This window comes from Triturus cristatus, chromosome 5_1 (genome assembly GCF_964204655.1).
Source record: "Triturus cristatus chromosome 5_1, aTriCri1.1, whole genome shotgun sequence".
Lineage (NCBI taxonomy): Eukaryota > Metazoa > Chordata > Amphibia > Caudata > Salamandridae > Triturus > Triturus cristatus.
The window spans coordinates 71,464,270-71,481,293 of NC_140587.1; positions in this window are offsets into that span (position 1 = coordinate 71,464,270).

The following is a 17,024-nucleotide window of genomic DNA, read 5'->3' on the forward strand; positions in this document are numbered from 1 at the left end:
TATTAAGGCCTACATGCATGCTGGTTGTCATGGCGACCAGGTTCAAATTTCGATTTTGTTCTGGAAGGTGCACAGCAGAAGTCAGTTGGAATTCTTCTACTTTGTTGCAATGTGTTTGTGGGGCTGACATCATGCAGGAGAATGAAACCGATAGAGAACCCACAGACTGCTAGGTTTGAAGGGATTGGTGGAAACATAGGATGCAAATGTGAGTGACCAATCACTCTGTACTCCTGTGCATGAGACTGGGCAGAAGGCCACATATAAGGCAGCCAGGTCCCATGAGGGATTACTTGCCTGCACATCTTTGCATTTGTCGACCAAGCTGCTGCTACTGATTCCCTGGAACCATGTCAAGGGCTGTGGAGAGGACACAGCCATTCACCCTGGAGGAGAACATGGCTCTGCTGGATGTGATCCTCCCACAGTACCCCATGCTGTATGGGCGACCAGGGTATCAGGTGAGTGCATAGGCCACTGCCACAGACTGTCCCTATGTTGTGACTGTGTCTTCAGGCATTGTGACCCGGTGTGACACACATGCCATGTACTGTCGGGGGGGTACCAGGGGGGGGTGCCTGATGTCTCCCAGCAGTGCCCTGAGACAGGAGGGGTGGGTGTGGAGTCCTTCCAGCAGTGCCCTGAGACAGGAGGGGTGGGTGTGGAGTCCTCCCAGCAGTGCCCTGAGACAGGAGGGGTGGGTGTGGAGTCCTCCCAGCAGTGCCCTGAGACAGGAGGGGTGGGGACCTATCACTAACAGCAGTGCCCTGAGACAGGAGGGGTGGGTGTGGAGTCCTCCCAGCAGTGCCCTGAGACAGGAGGGGTGGGTGTGGAGTCCTCCCAGCAGTGCCCTGAGACAGGAGGGGTGGGTGTGATGCACAGTGTGAGCCTTGATCATTGATTGTGACATTGCCATCATTCCACCTGAGTACCCACTATGGCACGTACTGCCTTTTCCCTCACCAGAGGATGATGTCCCTATGACAGAGGTGCAATGCGTTGGCTGCATTACATGCCATGTAGTAACCAGCTATTATGTTCACATATGTCTCTCTGTGACATGTGGCTGGTGTATTGATGTGGTGTCACTTGTACTTCCTCACAGGTAGGCGCCTCTGCCAAGGAGCAGATCTGGCTGACCGCCGTCAGTGCCGTGAGGCGTGTGGATGGTCGGAGGCGGAGCCTGTCCCAGGTGAGGAAACGCTGGCAGGATATCCGGTGCTGGACGCGGAGGATTGCACGGCTCCTGCTGGGGGACTCACCTGAGAGCCACAAGAACCGCGGCCGCCGCCGTCTGACCCACCTCCACAGGCGTGTGCTGCCGGTGGTCTTTCCAGACCTGGAGAGGCGCTTACAGGCGATGCAGCAGGCGGAAGGGGGTAGGTACATGTGCGTTTGTTGTGTGTCACCGGCATTTGTAAGGGCACAGTGGCATTAATTCACTGGCAGGGTTTAAAGGTGCTGTGCCCATCCAGTTTGCCCAAGTGTAGCGCTGCGCCCCTGCCACCCTTCCCCTCCTTGCAATGTGTTCCCTGGTCTGTGTGTAGTCACTCCTTCACAAGGTAATGTAGGCTGGCGCTTTGTCCACGAGAACAATGACTGTAGCATCATGGGTGGTGGTGGTGGGTAACAGGTTGTGGGACCTTGCCTGTGAACTGTCAAGTTCACTGCATGTGGGTTCCATGTCAGTTGGCACTGATGCTGGCTCCAGACATGGGAGTTGGTCTCTCATGTGTCATGCCTTACAGCGCGCATGTCCTATGTAGTGGCCTGTGACATGATGTGCATGAGTGTGCGCTACGCATAGTGCAGGGATGGTGACGTGTGTAGCAGTCATTCCCATTCAGCCATTCAGTAGCATGTAGTTGCGTGCCCAATACTGTCCCCTGGGGCACCTTATCCTCAGTGTTGTTTGTGTCATCATCAACGTGGACACTCTCACTGTCTACAGCGTAGGTTGTGCTCTGTGCCATTGTCCCCTGTCACCATGTATATAGACGTGCTATTATGTACAGGTGTCCACTGTGCAGCCTGACCTGATTGTCCCTCTTCATACTCACAGTTGCCAGTGCCTGTGTGTCTTGTTATACTCATCTGAGGATGGGCACTGGTACCTCATTATTTGTACAGGCGCACCTTTGCTGTTTTGCGTCCAATCTTGCCTTTTGCCTGCCACTGTGTTTATCACCCAGACTATGAGATGTTGGTGCCACCTGTGTCTCAGCAATTAGCATCGTGTGGGGGTTGCTTGGGGCGGGCAATGCCTATGTGTCAAATCCTGATTCCTAATTGCTGGGTCTGGACAGTGTGTGATGTTACTGGACACACACGCAAGGTGCAGTGACCGAGTTATGTTGGGCATGTTTGCAGCATTACCTATGCAGCATGTGTCTCAAGTTCATGGATATTGTCCCTGGTCATAGGTATTTTCACAAACGCTGTGTGGTGCAGAGGCAGTGCAGGATTGTCCCCAGGGCCTGGGTGCTATGTCAGACTCCGTTTCCTGTCATCAGCTATTGTCTCATGCTCTCCATGGTATTTCAGTGGCATGGTGGCTCAACCAACTGTGTTTCATGCCCTACATCGGTACCTTGTTTTGCAGATGTTAGGGATCTGCCTCTTCAGGCTATGCAATGTTGACTATGTAGATTGGACTCATGTGACAGATGTGTACAGGTGTCTGATTAATTTCTGTCTCTCCACCCTGCCCACAGCATCGTCGGGGGACACAGAGGGAGACATGGACACGGACCAGGCGGAGGGACCGAGCACCAGTGGCAGCCGTGACATCGGGGCTGGCACATCGAGTGGGACAGAGGCGGAGGATAGTGTGGCCGAGGACCTGTCGACTGGCACATCAGACTACGAAGCTGACAGGTCCGAGGAGGATGTCTCAGGGTTGGCGGAGGCTGCACCAGCAGCTGACAGTGGAACAACACCTGCCACCGCCCCCTCAGTTCCCACCAACCGCCTCCCACTTGCTCGTGTCCCTTCCCAGCGTGCCCGGTCACCGCATGTCTCCTTCCTGCCAGGCACCGCACCCCCTGCCCCTGTCTCCACTGCTGCCGCCAATGCTGAGTCCATGGACATCCAGCGGCAAATGCAGGTTGGTCAGGCTGCGATCCTGAATGTCCTCCATTCCCACGGGAAAACCCTCACCAACATCGAGGCATTCTTGGAGGGCATTCATTCTTTGCAGGCTGAGCAACGCAACTTGCTGAGGTCCCTAGACTCCACACTGACTGCAGCAGTGGGTCTCCTGCAGCGCGACCTCCCCCCACCTACCCCTGCCCCATCCACACTTCCCACTTCCATGCCTGTCCCACGTACACCCAGACGTCGGCATGCACCCACCACAACAGACACAGGCACCACACCAGCAGGGAAGGTCCACCGCACTCCTCCTGACACGCACACACAGGGTGAGATAGGCACACCCACTGGGTCGGGGGGCAAACGTGTGACACGCAGCCAGAGTGGGAGTCCGCATTCCACACAATCCACTCCCTCCAAATCCCCTCCCCTCAGCTCTCCTGGCCACATCTCCCCCAAGGACTCCTTCATGGCCGCTCTGTCCCTGAGCCCCACAGTTACGCCACCACGCAAGCGGTCAAGGAAGTCCTCGGTCAGGGTGGTTGAGTCTCCCCCCCTGTCTCCACCCTCCCCCGGTGGCGCTGCAACCCATCCCTCTGAACCCCCCCCCTCCTTGGGGCCTGAGGTCACTTCGGGTGCAGGGGACTCCCTGGAGGACCTTGCTAAGGTGTGTAGTGCCATCCTGGCCTCCGCCTTTGGCCATGACACACCCCCTGTGGTTGAGTCCTCCATCCCTGCACCCACAACGCCGCCCCTTTGCCCTGATGTCCCTGCGGTGCCTGTTGCTTCCCCCCCCCCTGATGCCCTCACCAGTATGGAAGACGATGGCATTTGACTGTGCAGGCAAGGTAGGGGACACACATCCCACTGTGTCCCCCATGCAGCTGGGAATAATTGACTGCCCTATGGCCTTTGTTGACTTTGAACTGCCGTTGATCCACGGACATTGTGCTCATGCTGATTAAAGCTTTATTTTCTTTTTTCATTATCACACTCCTGCTATGGTGGTATTGGTGTTGGTGGGGCTGCTACATTGTTTTGGGTGGTGTTTAAGGCTTTGGGTGTGTGGGATTTGTAGTAGTGTTCTGCTCTTTGGGGCCACCCTAGGATCTGTGTGCCATCACAAGGTGTTGGCTAACTTCCTTAGGTCATGTCAGCAGTTACTGCATGGTTCAATTGTCCCAGGGTGTATTCCTTCCTCTGTGTACCCAGTTTCTTCCCTGCAGGGTGTTCCCAATGTTTAGCGCAGAGCTGTGTCTACATGAGCTGTGTGTGTGACGGAGCCCTTCTACTTTGGCCATGCATGCATGGCCATGTCTCCACCTGCAACAATCGTGGCATCCTTGGTGATCACTGTACTTGTGTGTGGAGTCAGTTGACATGAGTTCATGGGGACATGTTCCCTTGTAGGCAGTATGGATGTGGGTAATTGTGGCATCACACACATGTGTTACACCCCTCCTGGGTGTGGACACTGCTGGGAGGACTCTGCACCCACCCCTCCTGGGTCTGGACACTGCTGGGAGGACTCTGCACACACCCCTCCTGTCTCTGGGCACTGCTGGGAGGACTCTGCACCCACCCCTCCTGTCTCTGGGCACTGCTGGGAGGACTCTGCACCCACCCCTCCTGGGTCTGGACACTGCTGGGAGGACTCTGCACACACCCCTCCTGGGTCTGGACACTGCTGGGAGGACTCTGCACACACCCCTCCTGTCTCTGGGCACTGCTGGGAGGACTCTGCACCCACCCCTCCTGGGTCTGGACACTGCTGGGAGGACTCTGCACCCACCCCTCCTGTCTCTGGGCACTGCTGGGAGGACTCACCTCCCACCCCTCCTGTCTCAGGGCACTGCTGGGAGGTCTCTGCACACACCCCTCCTGTCTCTGGGCACTGCTGGGAGGACTCACCTCCCACCCCTCCTGTCTCAGGGCACTGCTGGGAGGTCTCTGCACACACCCCTCCTGTCTCAGGGCACTGCTGGGTGGACTCTGCACACACACCTCCGATTTCTGGATATGTGCGCTTGGCACATACACGGTGGGGTTACGCACACTGCATTAGAGGTGAGGGTACGAGTCTACTGACACTGGTGTGGTGGGGGTACGCTCCGTACGTCCGCGGGTGGGGGTACGGGTCGTACTTGCACTGTTGGGCTGGGGGTACGCTCCGTGCGTCCGCGGGTGGGGGTACGGGTCGTACTTGCACTGTTGGGCTGGGGGTACGCTCCGTGCGTCCGCGGGTGGGGGTACGGGTCGTACTTACACTGTTGGGCTGGGGGTACGCTCCGTGCGTCCGCGGGTGGGGGTACGGGTCGTACTTACACTGTTGGGCTGGGGGTACGCTCCGTACGTCCGCGGGTGGGGGTACGGGTCGTACTTACACTGTTGGGCTGGGGGTACGCTCCGTGCGTCCGCGGGTGGGGGTACGGGTCGTACTTACACTGTTGGGCTGGGGGTACGCTCCGTACGTCCGCGGGTGGGGGTACGGGTCGTACTTACACTGTTGGGCTGGGGGTACGCTCCGTGCGTCCGCGGGTGGGGGTACGGGTCGTACTTACACTGTTGGGCTGGGGGTACGCTCCGTACGTCCGCGGGTGGGGGTACGGGTCGTACTTACACTGTTGGGCTGGGGGTACGCTCCGTGCGTCCGCGGGTGGGGGTACGGGTCGTACTTACACTGTTGGGCTGGGGGTACGCTCCGTACGTCCGCGGGTGGGGGTACGGGTCATACTTACACTGTTGGGCTGGGGGGTACGCTCCTTGCATTCGTGGGTGGGGGTTCGAGTCGTACTTACACTGTTGGCATGGGGGGTACGCTCCATGCATACGCGGGTGGGGGTACGGGTCGTACTTACACTGTTGGGCTGGGGGTACGCTCCGTACGTCCGCGGGTGGGGGTACGGGTCGTACTTACACTGTTGGGCTGGGGGGTACGCTCCTTGCATTCGTGGGTGGGGGTTCGAGTCGTACTTACACTGTTGGCATGGGGGGTACGCTCCATGCATACGCGGGTGGGGGTACAGGTCGTACTTACACTGTTGGGCTGGGGGTACGCTCCGTACGTCCGCGGGTGGGGGTACGGGTCGTACTTACACTGTTGGGCTGGGGGGTACGCTCCTTGCATTCGTGGGTGGGGGTTCGAGTCGTACTTACACTGTTGGCATGGGGGGTACGCTCCATGCATACGCGGGTGGGGGTACGGGTCGTACTTACACTGTTGGGCTGGGGGTACGCTCCGTACGTCCGCGGGTGGGGGTACGGGTCGTACTGACACTGTTGGGCTGGGGGGTACGCTCCTTGCATTCGTGGGTGGGGGTTCGAGTCGTACTTACACTGTTGGCATGGGGGGTACGCTCCATGCATACGCGGGTGGGGGTACGGGTCGTACTTACACTGTTGGGCTGGGGGTACGCTCCGTACGTCCGCGGGTGGGGGTACGGGTCGTACTTGCACTGTTGGGCTGGGGGGTACGCTCCTTGCATACGGGGTGGGGGTAGGGTCCGTACATATCCGTCCCCACGCTATGTGATGTTTGTGCGGCCCGTACCCAGGCCTTTGCCACGTGGGTGCGATCCGTCCCGCCATTGTTGGGGTGACGTGTGTGGGCGTGGTCCGACTCGTACCCACGCTCTTCAGGCGTGGGTACGGGACGTACCTGTCTGGTTGTGTTGCCGGTTCGCGTGGTGACGGACTTCCGTTGTGGCGGTCGCTGGATTATCAGGACACGCCCCCACCCCCTCGTGGTGACCAGGGCATGGGAGTCAGGTATGTCCAGGCCATGTGTAGTGTGTCACTCATGTGGTTGTTTTGTGGCCTGCCCTGGTCGTGCCACCCCCACCCCACCCCACTTTCCCCCCTCCCTTAGTTATTCTGACCTTCTGCGGCGTCTGCGTCGTAACCTGTAGAGGAGGTGTACTGCTATGAGGGCAGGGATGACTCGTAGGTTCGGGTCCATGTCTGTCCGTCGCGTACTGGTCCTCCTTGCTCGCGTCGTCCTGTCGCGTACGGGTCCTCCTTGATCGCGTCGTCCTGTCGCGTACGGGTCCTCCTTGGTGGCGTCGTCCTGTGTGTCCGTCACGTACTGGTCCTCCTTGTTCGCGTCGCCGTCTGTCCGTCGCGTACTGGTGGTCCTTGTTCGCGTCGTCCTGATTTCCCGGCAGTTTTTGGCTGCCGCAAAATATTCTCCGTGCGGGGTGACGTCGGTGCGAATCGTGATTCCTGGGTCGTGAATGGCTGGCTGCGTGCGTCCCGGCGTCAGGTCGGCGCTTTCCCGGATCGCATTGGTAGGTGTTTTTTGTTCGGTCGGTCTTTTTTACGATTCGTACGGTAATGGTGTACCCGTGCGAATCGTAATTCCATGTTTGTATATTTTGACGACCGGGTACGCGTCGGACGGAGAATATGCTCCGTCCGACGGTTCGTACCCGGTTTTTGCCGGATCGTGATCGGCACCTCAATCTAATCATCAAGTACAATTGCGCAATTCATTAAAACACATGACAACCCAAAAACCTCAAGTTATTTGTCTTGTATTTTTATCGTGTCTTGCGTTAATTATGGCAAAATATTGTGTGTGCTGTTTCGAGCCTGACCTGTCAATCAATGTTGGTTCCTATGTCCGTATGTACTATAGTGCTCCACAAAAACTCTGGTTGTGTAGTTATTTGTAGCATGGTGGCATTATATGCTGCGATGAACGACCCAAATTGTTGTCAAACCTCTTGTGGATTCCTGGTGATTAGTTGGTCTGTGTGTGCGAATGGAGCCCCGTTCTGAAGTTGATATATATATATATATATATAGCTGTATTTCATTTCAAAGGACCGCCGTTTTGCTGGTGCACTCGCAAGCAGCTGATTGACGGCACAGGCTTTTCCCTCTACAAGGCTTCTTCCGCTTCGCCTTACGCGTTTCAGAGTGTCTCTACTCCTTGTTCACAAGCGTTTACTTGAAGTGACACGGCAAGCAGTCAGGGAGGCTGTTAACAGCATGCTCTTTAATACGCCCTCTAATGGGCAGCAGGTGATTGTAGCTGATATTGCATGCTGGTATTTGTAGTCGTACATTACCTCTAGTAGGTTACTGGCCCCCGTGATGCATTAATTACCTTTAGTGGGTCCCGCTTTTCACTTGTATTCACAGTATTGTTCTACCCACAGTGGGTTTCTTGTGAGGTAATCGCCATATTTTAGTGTTCCTTCCGATTTGCTGTTTGCATCACGGGGGCCAGTAACCTACTAGAGGTAATGTACGACTACAAATACCAGCATGCAATATCAGCTACAATCACCTGCTGCCCATTAGAGGGCGTATTAAAGAGCATGCTGTTAACAGCCTCCCTGACTGCTTGCCGTGTCACTTCAAGTAAACGCCTGTGAACAAGGAGTAGAGACACTCTGAAACGCGTAAGGCGAAGCGGAAGAAGCCTTGTAGAGGGAAAAGCCTGTGCCGTCAATCAGCTGCTTGCGAGTGCACCATCAAAACGGCGGTCCTTTGAAATGAAATATATATAGCTGTATATATATGTTTTTCATATATATTTTTTAATGTTTCTGGGGTCCCCGCACATTGGCGGGAATATTCAGTGCTTATGACTTTGATGAGGATACCCCTGGAAGAGAACTAGGATTACAGGTAAGTAACTTATCCTTGTCTGATTTAGAGAAAACTGCTGCATTTCCAAACACTGAAATGTTAGAAGGTAATTCAGACTATGACACTTTGTACTGTTACCAACATTATGGTCATAATTTCTTGCCCAAATCTATATCACCTAGAAAGGTTTTTGAATACCACCAGTGGGAACATTGCCCTACACCACCAAAAGGTAGTTCGCAAACATTTGCACAGAAATTCTCATATTTTTCAGGGTTTAACACTTCTGACCCGACGTCATTTTATTATAAAGTTACACCGATATTGGCACTAAAAATTATGTTGACAAACACCAAACAGATGTATTCTGCTTTCTTTATCGCCCAATTGTATGAACAAGGTTTTGACCTATGGAAGGACACAATAGACGTAAAATCAGTCTGGGGTTCTAAAGACTGGTTGGTCCAGGGAACAGAAGCTCTATTTAGACTCAGAGCATGCCTCATTCCACAGCAGATGATATTTTTAAATAACACTGTGCAGCAGACATCCTGTCTTGGATTAGCCAAGAACAAGAACCTGAACACACCTCGGTTACCAACACCATCACAGATGGAGGGGGGCAAAATTCTACTTCACAGGAAGGGGAGAAAAATATGACATTTTACGGTGCAATAGATCTGATCCTAATTGGAAAGAATGGTTGGTTTAGCCCATAGACACAAACAGATGTCAGCAAAGATTTGGGGGTACCACCGAAGGGTTCGGTATCCATAGGTCAGATCCACCATGTGTACAAAGCGAACAACCAGGGGTAGTGACATCCTACAGTGTTGGGAAGTTGTGCCTTGATTGGCTAGAAACCTCAACACTCACAGATGTGAAACAGCACTTATCCTTACTCATGCAAAACATTGATCTTAGGGATTTTTTACTAGGCCCCAGGAATCCACATCAGAAACATGTCATATATGCTGACATTTATGCTGCCACTAATGAAATTTGGAAAATTTCCCAACAAGAGGCTCCTGAGAGAATACGGGAAATAGACCGTATTGACTTAGAAAAGGCAGTCGCGGTAGTGGATAATGGTGTAGCAACTTTTACCTCCATGATATTTTCCTTAGGCAACATTGTATCTTCTGTGATAGACGTACTAGAGCAAGATGTGGCCATATTACAACACTGGCAATCTCAGTTATGCTCTAATATGTTATTAAGCTGGATGCTGCAGTCTGCGTGCAGTCTATCTGCCTTGGCGTTTTATCAACAGCAAATCTCGGTGTACTGAATACAATCTAACAGATAAACAGACCTTTGATCTTCAAATTGCAAGGACCTCGACTGAGATACAGACACTTATACGTACAAACTGCCCCTTTCATTTCGCAGAAATGGTGGGTTGTATCTTTAATATGTCTGATACGAGTAGTATTGTACACCTATTTAAGACCATAGGGTCGGATGTCTAAGCATCTTTCAGACAATCCTCGGAGTAATTCCAAATTTCATACTCTCCGTGTTGGGAAGCATTTTTGGAGGTCTTCTGCTGATCCTGTTCTCTATAGCAGGGATCCTGATTGTCATTTTTCTGCCACACAATGGACGGCCCAATCACCAACGAGATAGTATTTCCGCTCCAGGAGCGCTTTTGCTATGAGCGCATGGTACAACATCTGGGCACACCTCGCCTACGGGAACTGAGCACCTCTTGGTTCCTATCCTTTAGACCAGTCTGGATGGACTGCATCTTACCTGTTTTTCGATGCCTGTTTTGCGGAGAAGAGTGCGTGTTGGACCTCTGTCTGACACTTGCATCGGACACGCGTACGGACTTGAATGCCAGGCTGGAACCCGTGAGGTCCCATGCTCGGCAATGTCCCAGCGTATTCCTATATTGATGGATGCATTCCTCGAGAGCCCGCAGGTGCCTTTTACAACTGGGTTGAGCATCAGCTCTTCCACTAGCACCTGGGTATCGTCTACAGCACCGGCTGCCTCTACACCAGCTATTGACAGCCCTGAATATCATCTGTGCTCCATTGATATACTCTGTGAGGTGTTACAGGGACCGTCCTCTGCAGCGGCGGGCAACAACAATGTTGCGTTTCCCAGCCAGGACACTTAATCTATAATTGACTCATCATGTGCTTGGAAAGAATTCGGATTTTTCCTCTTTTTCTAAACTCAACTAAATTTGGAACATTTTCCTCTAAATTGACACTTTTTATGGGAAAAGCATGGCCTTCTGACGCTTGTAGTGGTTTGACTTATATAACGAACTGGGCTAAGACTTTGGCTTAGAGTGACATTTCTAAATACTAACTCTCGAAAATAGATAGTTTTTAAATGTTTTTAGCAACAAATATTTTGCGAAGCTCACTGATATTTTGCGTTGCAACCTAGTAAAAAGTAGTTCGCTAGCATTTTTAGGTTGAGCATTCGAGACCTCTTGTATATACTTTAGTATATACTTCTATGTGTATGTACTTTGTGGGCTCTGGAGATCAGCCCTAGGACTTTTCTGCTTAGGGACTTTTTTTCTGTTCAACTGCCTCTATTTAACTCTCTTGATAGAAAGGACCAGTAGAGGTCAGTAAAATACCCGAATTGCTTTCTGCTGAGGGACTTTCTTTTTTTAATTTTTCTGGCAACTGCCTCTATTTAACTTTCTTGATAGAAAACGACTAGCAGAGGTCAGTAAAATACCAGAATCACTTTAGCATGCTCTAGATTCCAGTCCACAGAAATTGTCTTCCACGAGCACCCGTAAACAATAATATTTTTTTCAAATCTTGTATTTTCAGTGATATGACCACCAAAGGCCCTGATTTTATATTAAAAACAGAGCTTTGGACTATACCATTTCCTGCTGAAAGGCAATATTTCTCTCCATGTGTTCCCATACCTGGCGTGTCACGCAGTTTGGTGCTTACTTTCCTTCCATGTTAAAGAACAGTAGATTTTTCAGCACCCAGGCTAATGTGCTGCATAGCTAAATACATATAAGGTCCCAAAGGCGAGACTGATTGCATTGCAACTGCTTGTTATCATTGTTGACTGTTCGGAAGAGGAATGGGTGTTATGTTTCATATAGGTACGCTAATATAGGCCCGGGTAATATCATACACCTTCACCTACATTACCTCCCTTATACTACACAGTAACAAGCCTTTAGGATTGAACCTTTACCTAGTTCTAGTCTTGGGTGCAGAAGGCCGGTTTTTCCCGAACAATAGCGTCCTAGAACTTCATCAATGGACTCTCACAGTATGAATGAATATTCATAAGGGTTCTTGGAAACCAGGCAGGGGCTACACCACCTACCCCAACATATCTACGTACAAGGTTCATCCCATACGTCATCCTCAAATCCAACAGTGGCTAATACATGAAGCAAGGGACAAAGAAACCCGAGATACTTTTTATATAAATACAGTACATCTTGCTAGGGTTGGTAGAGGGAACCAAGACTTCCAGGCCGACACTGACCAGAGACACTGAGGCTCCTGCATGCCGACGCTCCAGCTGACAGTGGTCTAAACACATTCCTTGCGTGGTGTCCAACTCGAGACCAGGACAGGGTCCCACACTCTCTCACTTCAGGTAATGGTGTTAGACTGAATCCTACAGGGATTCTTGACTTAGACCTATGCTTTTATATTCAGTGTACTGCCAATCATATATATCTGCTACTGTCTAACGGATGTTGCAGCACATCTGTTTTACACTAGAAGAACAACTGTGCAATAAACGCCGACTGTTTCTTCTGTGTAACTCTCTGTAATCGAATAAGTGAGCACGAGTGACTGAGTGAAAAGTAGTACATTGTTTCCATGATCCTGAGGGATCAGGCTTGTCATGTTCTAAGGTTGCCAGAAACTATTCTCTCCCCTATAAGAGAAAATTCTAGTGGCACTGTGAGCTAGCTAAAACAGAAAGGCTAACATTCTCGGTGGGGGTGCTCAGAGTCAGTCTGCCACCAAAGCCACAGTTTATGTTATCCAAACGCGCAGGTCCTGTATGGGTAATAAAGGAACTACACGACAGCCCCAGTCCTGAAAGCTCCAGACTACACCAAGCTGTTCATTGTTCAGACAGATGCCTTTGAGCATGGAATAGGTGTCCGTCCTAGCTAAATAAATGATGATCAACCTGTTGCTTTTATAAGCAGAAGACTACTCCTTGGAGAACAGCGTTGGAGTGCCATAAAGAGGGAAGCCTTTGATGTGGTCTGGGCCCTGAAGAAGTTGAGGCCATACCTGTTTGGTGCTTACTTCCTGTAGGAAGCTGGCTCTGTATATAATATACTAAAGTAAGGTATAGTGTGCACAGAGTCCAGTGGATCCCCCGAGGTTTACCAGAGGCTAAATTAGGTAAGTACTGACAGCTCACTTTGTGGTAGTGTGGGCAAGCAGTCAGGCTTATCCAGAGGGTGTGTTAAGCCTTTATTGTATTCACTCAATCAAGAATGAAGGCACACACTCAGAGACTGAATCCAGACCAATTGGGTAAGTATAAAAAAAGGTATACTTACGTTTTACTTTCTAAAACCAAGCAAGTCTTTGTACAGGTAGATGAAATATACTTTCAATCATGGAACATTTCAAGAAGTGCATTTGGGAATGGATTTGCAATCGTTACAGGTTTTTATTGGTTCAAAAAGCATTTTAAATTATACAATAGCTTCTTTGGATTACTTTTTTGCTACTTTTAGATTACAGCGACTACTCGGGTGATATGCCTAGGTATCACCCCCTAGACTTTGTCACTTAAAGGTAAGTATGACATTTAAAAGTTTAAAGCACACGTACTTTCTTCCTATACAAAACACAAACTCATAAAATTAGTTCCTATGGGAGAAACATGGTAATCTGTTTTACAGGTAAGTACTCGACTTACAGGTATGATTTAGTGGAGGTTAGGACCAAGGCTCCCCAAGGTCCAGGTAAACACTAAAATAGCACTACCAGAGGACCTGGGTCGGACGGGTGCAGAATGCAAGAGCCCAATGTTAGCCAATGAGGATAAGGGAGCCTTCTGTCAGGGGCTGATTTCGGGCAGGCCACCTGGCTGTGGAAGCAAAGCTCCTAGGGTAGGGATCAGCACTGCAGGGTCCAGCAATCAACACAGGAGCTGCACCACCAGCGGCACTGAGGTGGCCAGATGCAGAGTGCCAAGAAGACGTCCGGGACCCTGTGAATTGCAATGGAGATCTCTATTTTGGAAAAGATGCTGCAGGCTCAGTCTGGGATGCTTCCTGAAGGTGACTACCGGCTGGAAAGGTAAGTTGGGATCTTGGGGGATGCCTGGACACCATTGGTTGGGCCACCCAAAGCCGTGTGGCGTCGGGTGCAGCGGTGTCTTTAGACGTCAGGTTTTTTTACCAGCTCCAGTCGGGGGTCCCTACAGGTTGAGGCTGCAGGTGTCGGCTTGAAGCTTGATAGAGGTCAGGGATCACCAGATCTCAAGTCAGGATCGCCGAGGAGACCTCCTTGTGGTGTTGTGCCACTCGAACACAGGCTGTAAATCCGGGTTCTGTGTTGGAAGCCTTTGCTTGAGCAAATCCGGTGCTTAAAGGGAGACAGAGTCTTTAAGTTGAGTGCAGGGCAGGTCCTCCGGGCTCTGGGGGGCTACTGGACATGCCAGGGTTGTCGCTGTAGGCAGTCGGAGTCTGGACAGGCCGGTAGGGCTGGAGCCAAAGCAGTAGGTTTCCTCTTCTTCCTGGGTTAGCACGGCTCTTCTGGCCTTCTTCTTTCTTCCTTGAATCTGAGGAGGCAAGGTTCAGGGTTGCCCCTATATACTAGATTTAGGGGTGTTATAAGGGTGTGCAGACAATGGGTCCCTTCCTTGGGGTGTGTACACCCCTTATTATGCCACCTTCCAGTGGGGGGGGGGGGTGCATGAGCCTCTTCCTATTTGGCTGGGTCCCCTCCTCTCCAAGTTGGAGGGGACTGAGATGAAAGCTTCACCTTTTCTACCCCTATCTCAGGGATGGGGTTGGCAAAGGTGGGCACAACTCTCCTCCTAACTCGGTTTTACCACTGATTCTCCCACCCAAAGTGGGTGTGAGAACCGGTGGTAGCCAGTTGGTGGGGGCAGCAAAAGGCATAGACAGCTTACCAAGGTGGCAGGCCTTTGAAGTTTCCCCTTTTGTGGACCCAGCCCATCTTGGGGAAAAAGGTGTCACACCTCTACCCATGGTGGGCTTTGTCTGTGGACCCAGAGAGCAGATGCTCTCTACCCAGGGTCCAGCAACCTGTCTGGTGGTAGCAAATGGGGAGCAGCCATTTAGGAACCACACCAGGGCTGGTCATTTTTCAGGGGGCATCTCTAAGATGCCCTCTGTGTGCATTTTACATTAAATCCTACACTGGCATTAGTGTGGGTTTAATGTGCTGAGAAGTTTGCTACCAAACTTTCCAGGTTTCAGTGAAACCAATATGGAACTTTGAGGTTTGTATTGACCAACTCCGAGACCATATACTCTTTATGGCTTCACTGCACTCACAATGTCTAAGAATGGACTTATACACTGTAGGGGTATGTTATGTTATGGGGTATTTGATGAGCGCCCGGCTACTCCAGGGAGTGTCCTGGAGCAATCTTAACCCCTGGTCAGAGCATATGAAAGACCTAGCAGCAAAAACGCTTGTCTACTGTTGGAAGAGTCAGGTTTATAAGCATTGCTTAAAACTGAGGAGATCACGTTCTTGTCTAAGGGAGAGTGTCAGACTATTCCATAATTTCGCGGCTGCTACCTGAAAGGAACGTCGTCCTTTACGTGAGCGACAGAACTTTGGCACAATTGTCAGTTGCTGGGTCGATGAACGCAGGGTTCTGGACGGTTTATAGGGCTGAATTTTATTCCTGATGTACGGGGCCCCAATGTTATTTAGGGCCTTAAAAGTCAGCACCAGGGCTTTAAAACTGACCCTTTTTTTCACTGGTAGCCAGTGCAGGGATTTAAGGTGTAGAGACATGTGTGACCTGGGTCCGACCATAAGCACGGCCCTTACCGCTGCATTTTGAACTACCTGGAGGCAGTTCAATAAGTAGTCCAGACATAACACATTTATGTGTTCCAGCCTTGACATGATCAGTGCTTGGACCACATTTTTACTGTGTGGGATAGGAAGCAGGGGGAGAAAATTACTCATCATTTTTAGTAACCCAAAACAGGTGTCAGCTACCAATTGGACCTGGGACTTTATGGACATGTCAGAATCAAATTTCACCCCTTGGTTTTTTACGGTGGGAACTGGGCTTACGGGGGGAGGGGGAGATACATTTTGAGGCCACCATTGATGCCATTCGTCACCTGGAGTATGTTCCAAAAAAATTGATTTCCGACATGTCGGAGTTGCAAAGTAATTGATTTTGCCTGAACCAGGCAAACACCTTGGTTAGGCAAGCATTAACTTCCTTACCGTTGAGCGCTTCATCCTTCTCACAGGCAAACAGCAACTGAGTGTCATTGGCGTACAATATGATTTTTGCCCCTTATCGTTCAGCTAATGGAGCAAGGGTGGGCCATGTATATATTAAACAGGGTAGGGCTTAAAACAGAACCCTGTGGAACTCCTACATTCAACGGAGGAATAAGGGCTGAGAAAGGAGGAGACCAGACTGTTTGCTGGTGGCTTTACAGGAAGGAGGAGAACCACCTAAGCACCTTGCCCCCAATACCACTTTCCTTCAGTCTATGAAGGAGTCGATCGTGGGGCACGGTATCGAAAGCCGCCAAGAGATCTAGTAGTATCAGTACAGCCTTTCCTCCTATATCAAGAGTGGTCTTGATCGTCTCTGAGACTTCCAACAGAGCCTTCTCCGTGCTGACGTTTGCTCTAAATCCTGACTGGCTCGGGTGGAGCATCTGACTTGCCTCAATAAAATCAGTAATGGTGACATTCAGGTATTTCTCCAATGCCTTGGAGAAATAAGGTAGAAGCGATATGGGTCTATAATTGCTGACTACCAAGGGACCACTGAAGGTTTTTTTTTAAAGCAGGAGAATTGTTCCGTGCTTCCAATTATCTGGCATCCCTCCCTCGGACAGGGATAGATACAATATCCGGTTGACAGCTGGATTCATTTCCTCGGCAATCGGTGCCAGAGTTATCGCTGGGCAAGGGTCAGAAGCAGATCAAGATTTCAAGGCCTTCATAATTTTAAGCAAAGTGGCCATAGGCGTAGGTGGAAACTAAAAGGGTATCCTCCGTGATAGGGCACACGGGGAAAGGTGTATCAATGTCGCTCTCCCTGTCCAGGGGAAGGCCACTCAACGAGTCCTGAATAGTTTTAATTTTCTTAAAAAATATTGCTCAATTTCA